The sequence below is a fragment of the Macaca nemestrina genome, chromosome 15 (genome assembly GCF_043159975.1).
Source record: "Macaca nemestrina isolate mMacNem1 chromosome 15, mMacNem.hap1, whole genome shotgun sequence".
Lineage (NCBI taxonomy): Eukaryota > Metazoa > Chordata > Mammalia > Primates > Cercopithecidae > Macaca > Macaca nemestrina.
In genome coordinates, this window is record NC_092139.1 from 83522885 (window position 1) to 83542655 (window position 19771).

A 19771-nucleotide genomic window follows, 5' to 3' on the forward strand; every position below is an offset into this window, starting at 1 on the left:
GCTGTGCTCTAGTCTCAGTGTGCTAGGACACCTCTCACCTGGCCCTGCCCATTCTGGCTTCTGAAGCCCACAGAGAGGGTCTGTAGAAATTGCTAGATACGAAAGGGCTACAAATAAGTCACAGGAAGTGTATTTACATAACTCAGTGGTTTTCAGCCATTACTCTACTTTTATTCAGCAGAGGAGATATTTTAAAATGCGAATACCCTGTGTCACCCTGCGGAGATTTGGATTTATTTGATGGGGCAGATGACAGGCATCTTTGGTTTTTTGTTTGCTTGTTTGATTGTAACAGGATCTTGTGCTGTGGCCCAGGTTGTAGCGCAGTGGCATGATCATGGGCACTGCAACCTTGACCTCCCAGGCTCAAGGAATCCTCCCTTCTCAGCCTCCCAAGTGGGTGGGACTATGGGCATATACCACCATGCCATGCTAATATTTATGTTTTGTAGAGACAGGGTCTCACTATTCCACCCAGGCTGTCCTTAAAGTCCTAACCTCAAGCTGTACTCCTGCCTCTGCCTCCCACAATGCTGAGTTTACAGACGTGAGCTACTGTGCCTGACCCTGTATCTTTTAAGAGCTTCCCTAGTGCTTTGAAGAGGCACCCAAGCAAAGAAGGCTTTGCTTGCAGAAGGCTTGTGGAACCCTGTTGAGGCTGCATCTTCTTCACAGCCATCAGATTGTTCCCTGAGGTATCTGCTTAGCAGTGCACAGGCTATTTACATGGAGGGCTTTGGGGAGCTGTTGGGTTTGGGTTTGGCTGGGGCATGAGTGTTGGCTGTGGGATCGTCACAACCAGGTCGTATGGGACACCCAGTCTGGGATCCTTCTTCCCGGACCACCATCCTGCCTGTCACCGCTCCTATGGCAGGTCCACAGCTGCTTGCTGGAAGGGTGTTGGGAAGTATTGGTCCTCCAGCTGTCACGTCCTCCTGTTCGGCTGAATCCCAGCGATCCTCACTTGGAGTCTGGGTCTCAGAAGGGTGTGGCCCTGGGTTCTTGGCTGGCTGAGCTGGTGCTTTTGCAGCCTCTGGGGCTCTTGTGTGTGAGGCCTGACCTGAGTTGCTTCAGGAAACTTTCACCCCTGAGGCTGCCTCCTGCTTAACAGCAGAATCTTTGTGTGGAGATCTGGCTGGCCTCCCTGGCCACCATTCCAAGCCTGTCCTCATATTTTTATCCCTCTCATTTTTTCATCTTCCTCACCAAAGATAGGTTGCTTTATCTTGACGGTTTTGTTTTTTTTTTTTCCATGTGGATTCCTGAACACCATCCAGCCCCTTGTTCTCTCCCCAGCCAGCTCACACTCATTTGTCACAGCTCCTGGGACTCCCATTGACACATAGAGAACAGCCCCCCACAGTGGACTGTGCTGTTTTGTTTGCACCCTTAAATTTATCTTGCTTACAGAATGCCACTTCTGCAAACTAATCAAGCAGAGGGAAGTGGCTCATGGATATGCACCCTTGCTCATCCTGTTTGAAAAGGTATCCAGCTCTGATTTCTTTTTTCGTTGAGAGGGAAGATCATTCTTGTCACCCAGGCTGGAGTTCAGTGGCACAATGTTGACTCACTGCTACCTCCACCTCCCGGTTCAAGTGATCCACCTGCCTTGGCCTCCCAAAGTACTGGAATTACAGGCATGGGCCACCATGCCTGGCCCCAGTTCTGAATTCTTAAGAAACTCTCGAGAGGTTCTAGGTCAGCACTGATAGACCTGGGTTCTGCAGTGCTGGGTGTGGTGGCTCACACCTGGACTGCTAGCACTTTGGGAGACCAAGGTCAGAGGCTCTCTTGAGCCCAGGAGTTTGAGATCAGTCTGCACAACATAGAGCCCATCTCTACAAAATATTTAAGATTTGTTGTGGCCAGGCAAGGTGGCTGACACCTGTAACCCCAGCATTTTGGGAGGCCGAGGTGGGTGGATCACGAGGTCAGGAGTTCGAGTCCAACCTGACCAACATGGTGAAACCTCGTGTCTACTAAGAAAATACAAAGATTAGCTGCGCGTGGTGGTGTGCACCTGTAATCCCAGTTACTCAGGAGGCTGAAGCAGGAGAACTGCTTGAACCAGGGAGGCAGAGGTTGTAGTGAGTCAAGATCCTGTCACTGCACTCCAGTCTGGGTGGCAGAGTGAGACTCCATCTCAAAAAAAGTAAGAAAAATAAAAAATAAAATTAGTTGGTTATGGTTGTGCTTGCCTGTAGTCCCAGCTACTTGGGACGCTGAGGTGGGAGGATTGTTAGAGCCCAGTAGGTCAAGGCTGCCGTCTGCCATGATTGCACCACTGTGCTCCCACCTGGGGGACAGAGTGAGACCTTGTTTCAAAAAAGAACCGTTGCAATGATAGAAATGCCCCATATATGCACTGTTTGAAATGGTGGCCACTAGTTACATGTGGCTATTGAGGTCTTGATATATGACTAGAATAGCTGAATTTATTTAGTTTAATTAAAGATATATATTTTTTTGACACAGCTTTACTCTGTTGCCCAGGCTGGAGTGCAGTGGCATAATCACAGCTCATTGCTCAACCTCCTGGGCTCAAATAATCCTACCTCCTCAGCCCCCGAAGTGGCTGGAACCACAGGCATGCGTCACCACAGCTGGCTAATATTTAAACTTTTGGAGAGACTGGGTCTCACTGTATTGCCTAGGCTGGTCTTGAACTCCTGGGCTCAAGTGATCCTCCTGCCTTGACCTCCCAAAGTGCTGGGATTACAGACCTGAGCTGCCATGCCCATCTAGGTTTAATTTCATTATACATGCATACATACATACATACATACATACATACATACATACATTTATTTACTTATGATAGGGTCTCGCTCTGTCACCCAGGCTGGAGTGCAGTGGCACAGTCTTGGCTCACTGCAACCTCTGCTTCCCAGGCTTCATCAATGCTCCTGTCTCAGACTCTCATGTACCTGGGATGATTGTGTGTGCCACACCACCGGGGTAATTTTTTTTTTTTTTTTTTTTGTATTTCTTGTAGAGACAGTGGTCTCATTATGTTGTCCAGGCTGGTCACAAACTCCTGGGCTCAAGTCATCCTCCTGCCTCCACCTCCCAAAGTACTGGGATTACAGGTGTGAGCCACTAAGCCCATCCTGAATTACTGATTTTTACATACTGTATAAACTTTTACATCCTACTTGTTCTTACTTTTGTTAAATGTGGCCTAAAGCTGCCTCATAAACAGCGAACTATATCCTAATTTAAGCATGTAAGCATTTCACTAAAGGAATATACAAGTAAAATTTTAAAGAAAGAAAATAAGAAAAAGTGCATAAACATTTGGGAAAAGGCCTTTAGGCCTTGTCAGTTTGTAGAATGTATTTATTTTCACTATGCTGGGGACTCCATTTCCAGTATTAAGGTCCATTCCCAGAAGGTGGATTTGGCGAGCATGAGAAAAGGGGTGGGGGAGTAATCGTACAAACAATTGTGTCCAGTCCAGGTTCCTAGGACCAGAGGGACCCCTCTATATGGCAGAGGTGCCCGACAGCCGTACCTGATGTGTACCCTAAGAATGACTTTATGGTCGAAGAAGAAAGTGTGTTCAGAGCCCCAAGCTAAGGAATCAGGAGTGGCAAGATCCTGGAAGGATGCCAACCCGTGAAACTCTGAGTCAAGAGGTCAAGCTGGGCACTTGGTTTCTCAGGTCGACCGCTTGGCCCTCTTCCAAGTTGCACTTTCCTTCTTTCCTTTACTTCCTGTTCTAAAGTTTTTTAATAACCATTTTTTTTAAATACTATCTCACTCTATAGCCCAGGCTGGAGTGCAGTGGCTCAATCTCATCTCTCTGCAACCTCCACCTCCCAGGTTCAAGAGATTCTCCTGCCTCAGCCTCCCAAGTAGCTGGGATTACAGGCACTCACCATCACATCCAGCTAATTTTTGTATTTTTAGTAGAGACATGGTTTCACCATGTTGGCCAGGCTGGTCTCGAACTCCTGATCTCAGGTGATCCACCCGACTCAGCCTCCCAAAGTACTGGGATTACAGGCACGAGCCACCACGCCTGTTCCTGGCCTGCTTTTTAAAAAAATTTTACTCCTGCTCTGCAACTTGCCTCTATCTGGTATCTACCTTGTGACCCTCATTCAAATTATTTCTTCTGAGGAGGCAAGAATTGAGGTTGTTTCAGTTGTGTATGGATTCACCACCGGGAACTCGGATACCTTCCACCTGTAACAGGTCGAGGATGCTAGGTGAAAATGTTGTGGAAGCTGCATGCTTTTCACAAATGTAGTGGTTCTCATGTCCAGCCACAGCCACTGCACCTGTGTGAAAGTCCCCTGAATAAACCTACGTCTTTTTTACTGTCTCCAGATCTCTTCCAGATTCCTTCTACATGGTGCCTTCCCTACTGGAGTAAAGTGGGGTTCTGCAGGGTACCCTCTCCCTGCAATTTTTTTTTTTTTTTTTTTTTGAGATAGATTCTTGCTCTGTCACCCAGGTTGGACTGCAGTGGTATGACCTCGGCTCACTGCAACCTTCGCCTCCTGGGTTCAAGTGATTCTTCAGCCTCAGCCTCCTGAATAGCTGGGATTACAGGCACCTGCTATCATGCTTGGCTCCCTTTTGTTTTGTTTTGTTTTGTTTTTAGTATTTTCAGTAGAGAGGGGGTTTCGACATGTTGGCCAGGCTGGTCTCGAACTCCTGGCCTCAAGTGATCCCCCCACCTCAGCGTCCCAAAGTGCTGGGATTACAGGCGTGAGCCACTGCACTTGGCCTCTCTCCCTGTATCTTCGTGTATCTTCAAAGCCAAGAAGGAGCTTCTGTCCCCTTGGTTAGAGTCAGGGTCCCAGAGGTCCAGGGTCAAGGCTACGGCCGCCTCCCAAGGACATGCATCCCTGCAAGAGGCTGCATCCAGCAGTCATGGAAGAGGCTCCGCTGGGGCCTGCTCGAATTCCTGCTGGGGAAAGCAAGTGGAGGTGCCCCTTGAAGAAACGGGGATGCCACCAATCTCAGGGGTTCTGTCCTGGTCTGTGGCCCTGGATCGTCCAGCCTCTGCTGGGATGGGAAGCAGACGACGCCCTTCTTGGCTGGAGCTGAGGGTGGGGGTCCCGCTTCCCCAAAGGCCTAGCCCTGGATTTCAGCCACAGGTCCTACTGGGCAGCGTCTGGCGCCGCCCCGGCCCTCCAGGCCTGGCACTCGCCCTAAACAAACATGGCGCCGACGGCCTCACGCGCCTCACGCCGCAGGCGCGTCGCGCGACAGGCCCGCAGGGCTCCGCGGGCGCCGCTCTCATCCCCTCAGACTGGCTGACAAGACAGGGAGCGGGAACTATGACCTGGATGGTGGCGGTGTCCGGGGCCGCTCTGGGGCCCCTGTTGTGTGGCTGCGGGCAGGCGCTGCTGGGCGGGATGCTGTACACCGGGGAGAGCGCGTCGCGGGAGCGCAAGGAGCTCCACCGCCTCTGAGGCTTCCCAGCCCACTTCTCCGTCAACCGACGCCTGGGCTTCCAGGAGCAGAGGTACCGGTGACCGTTAGGAGAGGCGCCCGGAAACCCAGCGTTGGGAATGGGTAAGCCCCGGCGCCCTGCACCCTCCTTCACCTGAGTGCCCCAGAACTGGGGGCCTGGAGGAGGTTAAAGGTCAACGGGCTTGGGGGCGCCTGGTTGGAGGATGGGGGAACCGGGAGGACTAGGGGGACCCGGGAGGGCCAGGGCGGAGGAGGCGTTAGGAGGAGGAAGAGCTCCTGTCCAGCCGCGTCCTGAGGCGAAGGCTGAGCCCGGGCAGTGTCCTTTCTAATATTGATTTTTAGTTTTTGAAATGTTTTTGAGACGGGGTTTGACCCTGCCGCCCAGGTTGGAGCGGAATGGCGCAATCCTAACTTCTGAGCTCAAGCGATTCTCCCGCCCCAGCCTTGCAATTTAGCTGGGACCGCCATGCCTAATTAAAAAAAAAAAGAAAGAAAAGAAACTTGGTCGGGCTTGGTGGCTCACGCCTGTAATCCCAGCACCTTGGGAGGCCCAGGCGGCCGGATCACCTGAGGCCAGGAGTTCAAGACCAGCCCGGCCAACGTGGTGAAACCCCGTCTCTACTAAAAATACAAAGTTAGCGGGGCGTGGTGATGAGCACCTGTAATCCCAGCTACTTGGGAGGCAGAGGCAGGAGAATTGCTTGAACCAGGAAGGCGGAGGTTGCAGTGAGCCGAGATCAGGCCACTGCACTCCAGCCTGTGCGACAGACTGAGACCCTGTCTCAAAACAAAAACCAACTTTTTGGTTTTGTTTTGTTTTTTAAGATACAGGGTCTCAGTACGTTATGCAGGCGGATCTCAAACTCCTGACCTCAAGCCATCCTCCCACGTTGACTTCCCAAAGTACTGATTATAGGCATGAGCCACCAGACACTCGTCAGGCCTGAGGGGCAGGCCCTGCACAGAGCTGGGCCCGGGGATCAGGAGGAGGGGACAGTTTAGACATTCTGATGTCGGCTCTGCTGAGGGGGGAAGGTAGCTTGGTTTTCAGGGTTCAGATAGAGGACAGACAGTGACATCAGGCCGAGGATGCCACCCCTGTTGCCCTCCTGACTTGGAAGTGGTCAGCAGAGAAGTGGAATCCGGTGAAGTCTGGGCCTCCTTTGCCTGTTCTACCTCCTCTTTTTCTTTGTCTTTTTTTTTTTTTTTGAGAGAGAGTCTCACTGTGTCACCCAGGCTGCAGTGCGATGGCATGATATCCAAGGGGATGGCTCACTGCAGCCTCCGTCTCCTGGGTTCAAGCGATTCTCCTGCCTCAGCCTCCCTAGTAGCTGGGACTACAGGCGCCCGCCACCACTCCCAGTTAATTTTTGTATTTTTAGTAGAGATGGGGTTTCACCATATTGGCCAAGTTGGTCTCGAACTCCTGACCTTGTGATCCGCCTGCCTCTGCTTCCCAAAGTGCTGGGATTACAGGTATTAACCACCATACCCAGCCTACATCCTCTGTTTCTGTTTTTGTGGTATTCAGTACAAGAGAAAGAGAGGAGAGGGCTGGCTGCCAGCATGGGCCTCACTCACAGTGTCCTAAGCAGAGCTGCCCCTCCCCCTAACCAGCCTTTCTTCCTCTGACAGGCAGTGGGTCATTTGCATCTTAGTCACAGGTCTGAACTTTCTTGCCTTTGGCTGGGATGTGCCCCTGGGTTCACCCCTGTCTCGGGAGATACTGGGTGCCATCCGCCCCAATGAGGATCTCCTGACCCCAGTGTCCCAGGTGTACAACCTGCCCTGGCAGTGGACCTGTCATCAGCAAGCTATCTGTCTTTTCCGCCAGGAGTCCCCGCCATGTGTCAGGGCTTGTTCTAGGTCTGGGGGCACAGCTGTGCAGCACACTGGTCCCGGATCCCTTTGGGGGCTTAGGAGCTGAGCCCAGCCCTTCTCTTTGCAGTCGGGCCCCACCTTGGACATACCGGTTCTCTGCATCTTCAATGATATCAGCCAGGACTGGGCATTTTGTCAGCTGGGTGTGGCATGAACGGGAGGTGACCCTGCTGAAGCAATGGATCCAGGACCTGCACACAAGAGTGATGCTGAGGATTGGCAGTGCCCACTTCTATGCCATTGTGGTCAGTATGGCCAGGAGTAGGCAGGGCGGGTGGGTGGGCACAGCTGCTGAACAGCACGGGACCGTCAGATTCCACCCACAGCCTGTCTCCTGGGTTGGGACGGTGGGGGGCCTTACCCTGCCCTGGGGGCTGTGCCCTGTGTAGGGGGATAGGTGGCCTGATCTACCCCACTGGGATGTCATTCTTCCTGTCTGACTGGCAGGCTCCTGAGCCCCATGCTGCGGGTTATGTGAGGGAGTGTCCGATAGCAGAGCCCCTCCTCATGTCCCGACCTGCCACCCCCTTCCCATATCTCCTATGTCTGCAGTGGGTGAATGATGTCCACACGCTAGAGCATGAAAGGGGCTACCTCTCCTTCGAGGCTGACGTCAGCAGCCTGTTCCACGTGGGTCCCCTGCCCTCCCGCCTCTGAGTCACTGTCGCCATCAAGAGCACGCTCACCCCCCCCCACCCTGCCACCAGGGACCATCCGTATGTGACCGACATGTCCAAGTGGGTACCATCTTGCCTCCACTGCACACACCCATCTTCCCGCCCCACCCTGTGGTCTTCCTGCCAGGGACAGGGTGGCCTTCGCAGAGAGGAGGCCCTGATCTGGGGAGGCATGTGAGCTGAGGGCAAAAGACACGTGGCAAGGGCCCAGCGAACCACAGTCCTCCCGTCCTAGGTATCCCAAGGGTTACTTTATCCAGAACACAGACTTTGACTTCTTCAACTACACAGGACTGCAGCGGTGTGTGCTTCTGTACACGACACCAACTACCTGCATCGATGACATCACCATCACCACCGGCGTGAAGCGAGACAGTGGTGACGGCTTCTGGTAGGATCCTCCCTCAGCGGGGCCCAGGGTGGCTCTGTTTGTTCCCTATTTGGAAAACTCTCCCAGGAAAAAGGTTCTCCCAGCATCTCTAAACCTTCACAGGTTCCCATCCATCTACGAAGCTAAAATCCAGGCTGTCTGAGCGGACACGGGCTCCTGAGATCACTCATGTGGTTGATCTCGCTTGGAGAAGAGGGGTCTGGCCTAATGTCACATAGCTCAGGCTGGCACTCCTGTCCCTTTCCCACGGTGCTGCTCTCACTCTAGCTCCCCTTGCTACACATCGTGGTCAAGGAACAGGCAGCTTTGAAGGGCCGGGTGTGGTGGGTGACGCCTGTCATCCCAGCTCTTTGTAGGGAGGACTTGGTAGGAGGATCACTTCAGGCCAAGAGTTCAAGACCAGCCTGGGCAACATAGTGAGACCATCACCCCAAAAAATTAAAAAATTCATCAGGCATGGTGATGCGTGCTGGTAGTCCCAGCTACTGAGGCAGGAGAATCAGTTGAGCATGGGAGGTCAAGGGTGCAGTGAGCTGTGACCGCATCACTGCACTCTGGTCTGGGCAACAGAGGGAGACCCTGGCTCTTGTATTTGTTTTTGAGCTGGAATCTCATTCTGTAGGATCCCAGACTGGAGGGCACTGGTGCACTCTTGGGTTCACTGCAACGTCTGCCTCCCAAGTTCAAGTGATTCTCTCCCTCAGCCTCCCGAGTAGCAGGGATTACAGGCACCTTCCACCGTGTCCAGCTAATTTTTGTGGGTTTTTTTTTAGTAGAGCAAGGGTTTCACCATGTAGGCCTGGTTGGTCTTGAACTCTTGACCTCAGATGACTCACCTGCCTTGGCCTCCCAAAGTGCAAGGATTACAGGTGTGAGCTACCGTGCCTGACTGGGATACCCTGTTTTTAGGGGAAAAAAAAAATTTTATTTATTTATTTATTTATTTATTTATTTATTTTTAATATATCTTTTTCCTTTTGTGAGATGAGGCCTTAGACTGTCGCCCAGGCTGGACGGCAGTGGTGCAATGATTGACAACTGTTTTGAGGCCGCAGTTGTAAGTTTCAAAGAATTTAGGCTAGGTGTGGTGGCTAATTCCTGTCATCCCAGCACTTTGGGAGGCCACGGTGGATGGATTGCTTGAGCTCAAAGGTTTGAGACCAGCCTGGGCAACATTGTGAGACCCTGTTTCAAAAAGAAGAAATAATTAAAATAAATAAAGAATTTAAATAAGAATCACACAGCAAAGGTGATGCAGCATAGAGCAATTTATTGTAAAGGGAAAATTATTTTGCACGTGAAGTGCAGAATAGCCTGGGCGCAGTTGCTCACACCTGTAATCCCAGCACTTTGGGAGGGTGAGGTGGGTGGATGACCTGAGGCCAGGAGTTCTAGACCAGCCTGGCCAACGTGGTGAAGCCCCATCTCAAACTCTGTCTCCAAAAAAAAAGACAGTGAGTTGTGGCACACACCTGTAATCCCAGCTACTTGGGAGACTGAGGCAGGAGAATTGTTTGAACCCGGGAGGCGGAGGTTGCAGGGAGCCAAGATAGCCCCACTGCACTGCTGGGCATGGTGGCAGGTGCCTGTAATCCCAGCAACTGGGGAGGCTGAGGTAGGAGAATAGCTTGAACTCAGTGGTCAGAGGTTGCAGTGAGCCGAGATGGAGTCACTGCACTCCAGCAATCCTGAGGAGACTTAAGAACTAAACATAGTGTGGTCTCCTGGATGACATCTTGGGACAGGAAAAGGACATTATGGGAAATAGTAAAGAAATCTGAATCAAGATGAGCCCTAGTTAATCATAATATATCAGTATTGGTTTATTGGGACCAGGGATGGTGGCTCACATCCTAGCACTTTGGGAGGCTAAGATGGGAAGATCTTGAGGTCAGGAGTGTGAGACTAGCCTGGGCAACATAGCGAGACTACATCTCTCTAATTTTTTTTTTTTTTGTTTTAGTTAGTCAGCATGGTGGTATGCACTTACAGTCCCAGCTGCTAGGGAGGCTGAGGAGGGAGAATTGCTTGAGCCCAGGAGTTTGACGCTGCAGTGAGGTGTGACTGTCCCACTGTGCTGAAGCCTGGTCCAATTTTTCATTTAAAAAAATTTTCTTTTTTTTGAGGTGGAGCTTTGCTCTTGTTGCCCAGGCTGGAGTGCAATGGCAAGATCTCGGCTCACTGCAAACTCCGCCTCCTGGTTTCAAGTGATTCTTCTGCATCAGCCTCCGGAGTAGCTGGGATTACAAGCATGCCCCACCACATCCGGCTAATTTTGTATTTTTAGTAGAGACAGGGTTTCTCCATGTTGGTCAGGCTGTTCTTGAACTCCTGACCTCAGGTAATCTGTCTGCCTCGGCCTCCCACGGTGTTGTGATTATAGGCATGAGCCACCCAGCCCGGCCTTAAATTTTTTTTTTTTTTTTTTTTTAACTAAAACAAGGTCTCACTGTGTATCCCAGGCTAGTCTTGAACTCCAAGACTCAAGTAATCCTCCCACTTTGGCTTCCCAAAGTGCTGGGATCATAGGTGTGAGGTACCATGCGCAGCTAGGTTTTTTAACTGTAGCAATTTACCATACTAATTTAAGATATTCATAAGAAGGAAGCCAGGTACAAGGGTATGTGTGAACTTTGTGCTGTCTTGGCAGTTTGTCTGTAATTCTAAAACTGTTTTAAAATTAAAAGTTTACTCAACTTGCCAATGTACTGCTAAAGAAAAAAATAATAAAAACATTAAAAGTGTTTTATTTTGAAAATATTTCTTATTTATTTTTTTGAGACAGGATCTCACTCTGTCACCCAGGCTGGAGTGCAGCAGTGCAGTGTTGGCTCACTGCAAGCTCTGCCTCCCAGGTTCAAGCAATTCTTCCACCTATGCCTTCCAAGTAACTGGGATTACAGGCATGTGTCACCACACCCAGCTGATTTTGTATTTTTAGTAGAGACCGGGTTTCACCATGTTGGCCAGGCTGATCTTGAACTCCTGGCTTCAAGTAGTTCACCCACCTTGGCCTCCCAAAGTGCTGGGACTGTGGTCGTGAGCCACTGTGGCCGGACTGTTTTTTAAATACTTTTTAGAACCAAAGTCTTGTTATGCTGCTCAGGCTAGATTCTAACTCCTGTGCTCAAGCAATTCTTCTGCCTCAACCTCCTGAGCAGCTGAGACTACAGCTTGTGCCACCACAGCCAGCCAAAAAGTTTATGTTTCTTTTTTTAAAAAAGAGAGGGCTTAGGACTTCCTGGAGCACAGACTTCAAATAGCAGTTGAGTCCACCATTGTGCTCCCTTCCCTCTGGATCTTTCTTCCTGAGTGCCTGTGAAAAAGAAGCTTTGGCCCTGCCTGTGCGGCTCCAGCCCACGGGTGATTGTCGTTTCCTGACGGCCAGTCCTGTGGACTCTGGGCTTGCTTAGCCAACCCCACAAATGCAGAAGCCAAGGTTTTACCAATCTATCTATCTATCTAGATGTATGTCTGTATATAATTTTTTTGTTCGTTTGTTTGTTAGAGACGGAGTCTAGCTTTGTCACCTAGGCTGGAGTGCAGTGGCGCGATCTCGGTTCACTGCAATCTCCACCTCCCGGGTTCAAGCAATTCTTCTGCCTCAGCCTCCCGATTTGCTGGAACTGCAGGCATGCACCACCACACCTGGCTAATTTTTGTGTTTTTATGAGAGACAGATTTTCATCGTGTTGGCCAGGCTGGTCTCAAACTCCTGACCTCAGGTGATCTGCCTGCCTCGGCCTTCCAAAGTGCTGGGATTACAGGCGTGAGCCACTGTGCCCGGCTAGAAGCCATCCGTTTCTATATCTATGCAGATGTGTGTCGCTATATGTTTGTGTATATCTGAATCTGTGTATCTTTCCTACTGGTTCTGCTTCTCTGGTTTGAACCCTAAGACAACTTTTTTTTTTTGAGCTGGCGTCTTGCTCTGTCACCCAGGCTGGAGTGCAGCGGTTTGATCTCTGTTCATTGCAACCTCCGCCTCCTGGGCACAACTAGTATTTTATAATCTGTTAGGAATTCAAATGTTTTTCAAAAGATCAAACTATATATTTAAATATATTTCAAATACAAACTTTAAAAATCATACTATGAAGCGTTAAGTAAGATTCTACATTATTAGGCCAGGGACGGTGGTTTAGGTCTCTAATCCCAGCACTTGGGGAAGCCAAGGGGGGCAGATTGCTTGAGCTCAGGAATTTGACACCCCCCTGGGCAACATAGCAAGACCCTGTCTCCACAAAAATAGAAAAATGAGCTGGGCATGGTGGTGCATGCCTGTGGTCCCAGCTGTTTGGGAGGCTGAGGTGGGAGGATCACTTGAGCACAGGAATTTGAGGCTGCAGGGAAGCATGATTGAGCCATTGCACTCCATCCTGGGTGACTGAGTGAGACCCCGTCCCACCTCCCAAAAAGGTTAACATCATTATATAATTGTACTCTAAATTTTTAGAAAAATCAAAGAAAATTAAGTATTATTTAAAAATAGGCAAGGTACAGTGGCTCATACCTATAATCCCAGCACACTGGGAGGGCAAAGCAGGTGGATCACCTGAGGTCAGGAGTTCGATACCAGCCTGGCCAACATGGTGGAACCCCATTTCTACTAAAATTGCAAAAGTTTGCCGAGTGTGGTGGCACGTGCCTGTAATCCCAGCTACTTAGAAGGCTGAGACAGGAGAATCACTTGAACCCAGGAGGTGAACGTTGCAGTGAGCTGAGATGGCGCCACTGCACTCCAGGCAGGGTGAAGGAGCGATACTCTGTCTCAAAAATAAATTAATAAATAAATAGCTAAACAGTTGGTTCAAATGGACATAAAGATGGAAATAACAGACCCTGGGAGCTCCACAGGTGGGGAGGGAAGGAGGGGAAAGGGTTGAAAAACTGCTCATTGGGTACTATGGTCAGTGTTTGGGTGATGGGTTCACTAGAAGCCCAAACCTTAGCATGTTGCAGTGTACTCATGGAACACACCTGCACATGTGCCCCATGAATCTAAAGTTTAATACAATAAAAATAATAAACTTAGTGCAAAAGACAATTGTAGACATTTAATCATAAAACACTTAAGATAAAATAGCACTGATTTTTTTTTTCTTTTTTTTCAGGCCTTCTCATTCTGTCACCCAGGCTGGAGTGCAGTGGTGAGATCTCAGTTCACTGCAACTGCCATCTCCTGAACTCAAGCAATTCTCGTGCCTCAGCCTCTCCAGTAACTGGGATTACAGGCGCACACCGTCCACCTCCTGGGTTCAAGTGATTGTCTTGCCTCAGCCTCCTGAGTAGCTGGAATTGGAGGCACCCGCCCCCATGCCTGGCCAATTTTTTTAAGGTTAGTGGAGACGGGATTTCATGATGTTGGCCAGGCTGGTCTTGAACTCCTGACCTCAGGTGATCCACCAGCCTCGGCCTTCCAAAGTGCTGGGATTACAAGCATTAGTCACCGTGCCTGGCCAAATATTTTTCTTAAAAGTCCTTCATGTTTAAATAATCCCATTTCATTTTGATGACTTTGAGATTATCTGACAGAATTCTTGGGGAAAAGGTTAGGACTGTAATCTTTTCATTGACACCAAGAAGTGTGTTTTGCTCGAAAAAAATCACTGCTTTCTTTTGATCTTTCGGTTTCATCGTGTATGAATGGGGAATTTTTTTTTTTTTTTTTGAGACAGGGTCTCACTCTGTTGCCCAGGCTGGAGTACAGTGGCATGATCGTGGCTCACTGCAACCTCCACCTGCTGGGTTGAAGTGATCCTCGTGGCTCACCCTCCTGAGTAGCTGGGATTACAGGTGCACACCAACACGCCCAGCGAATGTTTGTATTTTTAGTAGAGATGGGGTTTCAGTATGTTTGCTGGGCTGGTCTCGAACTCCTGACCTCAAGTGATCCGCCTGTCTTGGCCTCCCAAAGTGCTGGGATTACAGGTGTGGGCCGTTGCGCCTGACCTAGATGGAGATTTTAATCGATTCCCCAAGTCAGTTTCAATTCTGTCATGTTCATTATCTGCTTCTTCAAAAAGTCTTTGAACCAGAGCTAAGAATGATATTATTGTATCACTAGCTGGACGCAGTGGCTCACGTATGTAATCCCAGCACTCTGCGAGGCCAAGGTGGGTGGATCACCTGTCAGGAGTTTGAAACCAGCCTGGGCAACATGGCAAAAACCCGTCTCTAGTAAAAATGCAAAAATTAGCCAGGCACGGTGGCAGGTGCCTGTCATCCCAGCCACTTGGAAGCTGAGGCATGATAATAGCTTGAACCAGGGAGACAGAGGTTGCAGTAGTTGAGGCTGTGCCACTGCACTCCTGCCTGGGTGACAGAGGGAAACTCCACTCCACCTCAAAAAAAAAAAAAATTATTATTGCATCAGATGCTCTGTTTTGTTGGTGTTATTTTCTGACTCTCGAAGATAGTATAGAAGTGTGAAATATGGAAAAATTATTATTATTTTTTGAGACAGAGTCCCTCGCTCTGTCACCCAGGCTGGAGTGCAGTGGTGAGATCTTGGCTCACTGCAACCTTCGCCTCCTGAGTTCAAGTGATTCTCCCACTTCATCCCCCTGAGTAACTAGGATTACAGGCTTGTGCCACCACAGCCGGGTAATTTTTGTATTTTTTGTAGAGACGGGGTTTTGCCATGTTGGCCAGACTGGTCTTGAACTTCAAACCTCAAATGATTCACCCGCCTTGGTCTCCCAAAGTGCTGGGATTACAGGTGTGAGCCACTGCACTCAGACTGGAAAAATTATTTTTAAATTAATTAAGTGTATCCTTGTTCAATTTGGAATTTTAGTGAATCAAAAAACTCCATGAATAGTCTCAATACAAAATAATTCAGATTTGAGATTCAGGCCAAAACAATAGTATTACACCAACAAACATACCAGTATTTCCATATATAAAGCGAGCACAATAGGCTGCATGCGGTGGCTTGCCTGTAATCCCAAGACTTTGGGAGGCAGTGGTGGACGAGTGACTTGAGGCCAGGGGTTTGACACCAGCCTAGCCACCATGGTGATACCCTGTGTCTACTAAAAATACAAAAATTAGATGGGCGCGTTGGCACGTGCTTGTAATCCCAGCTACTCAGGAAGCTGAAGTTTGAGAATCACTTGAATCCAAGAGGCGGAGGTTGCAGTGAGGTGCGAGCTGCGATGGCACCACTGCACTCCAGCCTGCAAGAGTGAGACTCTGTCTCAAAAATTAAAAAGGGCACAGTGCATAAGGATATTGGAAAATCAGAATGCTGGAGACCAAGGTAGAAGGAGTAGGGTAGAACATAAAGAGAATACATTCTCAACGAATGCTTCTTGGAATAACTCTGTGATATTTTAGACCATTACCGCATCTGCCCTAAAACAGACCTAAAGCTAATGAGTGAGTTTCCTTGCTCTATTGGTGAACTAATTAATGTTTTTTTCCTGAGAGCTACTGTGTGGCCAAATGGGCATTCCTGAGTGAAGACGCGCTACGGGCAGCATTCTGCTAGGGTTTTGTTCTTTCTTTCCTTTGTTTTGTTTTGTTTTGTTTATTTGGAGACGGAGTCTCACTTTGTCGCCCAGGCTGCAGTGCAGTGCAAGCTCCTCCTCACAGGTTCATGCCATTCTCCTGCCTCAGCCTCCCGAGTAGCTGGGACTACAGGCACCTTCCACCATGCCCAGCTAATTTTTTTGTATTTTCAGTAGAGACAGGGTTTCACCATGTTAGCCAGGATGGTCTTGCCCTCCTGACCTCGTGATCCGCCCACCTCAGCCACTATAGCCTTGAACTCCTGGGCTCAAATAATCATCCTGACTCAGCCTCCTGGATAGCTGGGGCTACAGGTGTGTATCATCATGCTCAGCTATTTGTGTTTTTTTTGACTTTTTCTGCAGAAACAAGCTCCTGCCATGTTGCCTGGACTGGTCTCCAATTCCTGACCTCAAGTAATCCTCCCACCTCAGCCTCGCAGTGTTGGCATTACAGGCATAAGCCACTGTGCCAAGCCTTTTATCACATCTTGAAGTCAGTAAGAAGTAGATCATCTCGTCTGGCTGGGCACGGTGGCTCATGCCTGTAATCCCAGCACTTTGGGAGGCAGAGGCGGGCAGATCACGAGGTCAGGTATCGAGACCATCCTGGCTAACGCGGTGAAACCCTGTCTCTACTAAAAACACAAAAAATTAGCGAGGGTGGTGTTGGGTGCCTGTTGTCCCAGCTACTTGAGAGGTGGAGGCAGGAGAATGGCGTGAGACCAGAAGGCAGAGCTTGCAGTGAGCCAAGACCACACCAAGGAACTCCAGCCTGGGCAACAGAGCGAGGAGACTCTGTCTCAAAAAAAAAAAAAAAAAAAAAGAAGTAGATTATCTCATAGACCAGAGATTTCAGAACAAGCCAGTATTTTGACTACTCTTGGCCCTTTGCATTTTTTTTTTTTCTTTGAGACAGAGTTTTGCTCTTTTTGCCCAGGCTGGAGTACAATGGTGCAATCTCAGCTCACTGTAACCTCTGCCTCCCAGGTTCACTTGTTTCTCCTGTCTCAGCCTCCCAAGTAGCTGGGATTACAGGCATGTGTCACTACACTTGGCTAACTTTTTTGTGTTTTTATAGTAGAGACGGGGTTTGCCATGTTGGCCAGGCTGATCTCGAACTCTTGACCTCAGGTGATTCACCCGCCTCTGCTTCCCAAAATTTTGGGATTACAGGCATAAGCCACCACAACCAGCCTGCAGTTTCATATAAATTTAGAATTAGCCGGGCGTGGTGGCAGACATCTGTAATCCTAGCACTTGGAGAGACTGAGGTGGGAGGATTGCTTGACCCCAGGAGTTTGAGGCTTCAGTGAGCTGTAATTGCACCACTATACTCCAGCTTAGACAACAGAGCAAGACGCTTTCTAAAAACAAAATTAGAATCAGCTTGTCATTATTTATTAAGAAATATGTTGAGATTCATCCTAATGATGACTGTTTGTTTAAAAAAAAAAAAGCGCTGGATGCAGTGGCTCACATCTGTAATCCCAGCACTTTGGGAGGCTGAGGCAGGCCAATCACAAAGTCAGGAACTCGAGACCATTCTGGCTAAAACCGTGAAGCCCCGTCTCTACCAAAAATACAAAAGAAAAAAAAAAAAAGCCGGGCGTCGTGGCGGGCACCTGTAGTCCCAGCTACTTGGGAGGCTGAGGCAGGAGAGTGGCGTGAATGCGGGAGGCAGAGCTTGCAGTGAGCCGAGATTGCACCACTGCACTCCAGCCTGGGTGACAGAGCGAGACTCTGTCTCTAAAGAAATAAATAAATAAGAAAAGAAAGAAATCTGTTTAGATTTTGATAAGAATTACATGTAATCTACAAATTACTTTGAGAACTGATCTTTATGATATTGAGTATTCCAATCCATGAACATGGTATATTTCTCCAGACTCACACAAATATTAATGAATGCAAAAGAAAACATCAGGATGGTAGGGTTGTTGATGCAGAGAACACCCATGGGAATGTCATTCTGGCACTACTTGCCTTCTAAGGGCTGCCTCTGCTCCTTACTTCCTTTTTCTAGGTTGCCCGATTATTATGTGAACTTGTCCTATGCCCAGTGCTGATTGATTCAAGGGAACGCACCTGCCCAGGCCAGTTCAATAAGTGTCCTTACACAGATTTTTCAAACGGAGACTGAAAAAGGGTTGAAGTAGGCTTTCTGATTGCAAAATATAAAATTTAGGAGCTCCCTGTAACCATGCTTCAGATTATGTGAACTAGAGGGTTGGGGGAGTTGCTGAGAAAGAAGGACAAATCTCAAAGAAACGGAGACATGACAAGAGAAGAGAGTGGTGTTTGAGTCTCTGGCTCCACAGAGTTCTTAAGGCCAATGAGTTCTGAGAGATAGTCAGAACTGTCTTGTTTATGAATTCCATGAGACAGTCCATAAATCTGTCTTTAGGCTTAAGCTAGTTTGAGTGGGGTTTCTGTCACTTGGAACAAGAGTCCTGACTACTGCAGTGGAGTGGAGTTAAAAGGTGTAACCTCAATAGGTGAGCTAGCTCACTTTAAAAGGCTTCCAGTTTGAATTACACTCCATTCCCTCTGGTGCCCCTAGAAAGAGCCTTCTCTAACACAGGCCAGGAACTAGCAGACATGCTTTTGTTTTTTTTTCTTTGCAGAAATGTTACTGCCTTGATTTGGGACAGATTATCAGAGTTGGGCACCGTTATCCTCTCTATCATACAGGATTTATCACTTGTAAGTATTTGTCTTATGTTTGGATGCTACATTTTGGTTAGAATTTAATGATCATATCTCTCATCAAGATTACCCACATGATCACTCTAAGGCTGTTGTAAGCCTAACTGACAAGTATTCCATATGTCAAGGTGTCAAGTGCAACCCAAAATAAGATGTAAGCACCAAATGGGACTGAGAGAAATGCTAAAAATCTTCACCCTTACTGCCTGCCTTTCTTGATGATAACCATGCATCCTGTGAGGGAAATAGTGTTATAGTGATAGAAAGGTAAGGTTCTGAAATTTGAAGAGATTGGAGGCCAGGTGTGGTGGTTCACACCTATAATCTCAGCATTTTGGGAGGCCAAGGTGGGTGGATTGCTTGTATGCAGGAGTTCCAGATGAGCTGGGCAACATTGTGGGACCCCATCTCTAAAAATAAAAAATAAAAAAAAATTAACTGGGTGTAGTGGCTCATGCCTATAATCCCAGCTACTCAGAAGGCTGAGATGGGAGGATCACTTGAGGAGGTCAAGGCTGCAGTGAGCTGTGATCATGCCACTGTGCTCCAGCCTGGGTGACAGAGTGAGACCCTGTCTCCAAAAAAAAAAAAAAAAAAGGATTGGAGGGAAGAATTTTTGAAGATACTGTGGTGCAGGGAAAGGGTGTGCTGTGTATATGCAGAGGGTCCTCAGCTTTACAAACATAACTCTGGAACAGGCTACCTTTCATACATTTTATATACTGTATACTGACAGACCCAACACACTTTTCAAAGGACACATTTGAGCCTTTTTTTAAAAAAGTTTTTTTAAGACAGAGTCCTGCTCTGTTGCCCAGGCTGGACTGCAGTGGCATAATCTTGGCTCACTGAAAGCTCCACCTCCTGGGTTCAAGCGATTCTCCTGCTTCAGCCTCCCAAGTAGCTGGGACTGCAGGTGTGTGCCACCATGCCCAGCTATTTTTTTGTATTTTTAGTAGAGGTGGAGTTTCACTGTGTTAGCCAGGATGGTCTCAATCCCCTGGCCTGGTGATTCCCACCACCGCCTCGGCCTCCCACAGTGCTGGGATTACAGACGTGAGCCTCTGCGCCTGGCTGTACTACTCTGAATAGGTCTTCATAGGTTTTAGTTGTTAATTATTTTTAAATTGATTTCAAAAATCTTCTACAACATGGATGAAACTTGA

At 48.6% G+C, this 19771-nt stretch overlaps 2 protein-coding genes across 26 annotated transcripts in view; one reads left to right on the plus strand and one right to left on the minus strand.

Moving 5' to 3' along the window:
- Positions 1–4333, plus strand: part of LOC139358652 (aspartate-rich protein 1-like) — a 46328-nt gene extending 41995 nt beyond the window's left edge. For 12 of the 25 annotated variants that reach the window (XM_071079928.1, XM_071079924.1, XM_071079903.1 and 9 more), the window contains 2 exons: positions 453–2961; positions 3459–4333. The gene's annotated coding sequence lies outside the window, so the exon portion shown is untranslated. Of the gene's footprint in view, positions 1–452; positions 2962–2998 lie in introns of all 25 variants that reach the window. The other 13 variants (XM_071079905.1, XM_071079909.1, XM_071079908.1 and 10 more) reach the window with 13 other exon arrangements.
- LOC105465821 (phosphatidylinositol 3,4,5-trisphosphate 3-phosphatase TPTE2-like) overlaps positions 1–19771 on the minus strand; it is a 384743-nt gene that overhangs the window by 123479 nt on the left and 241493 nt on the right.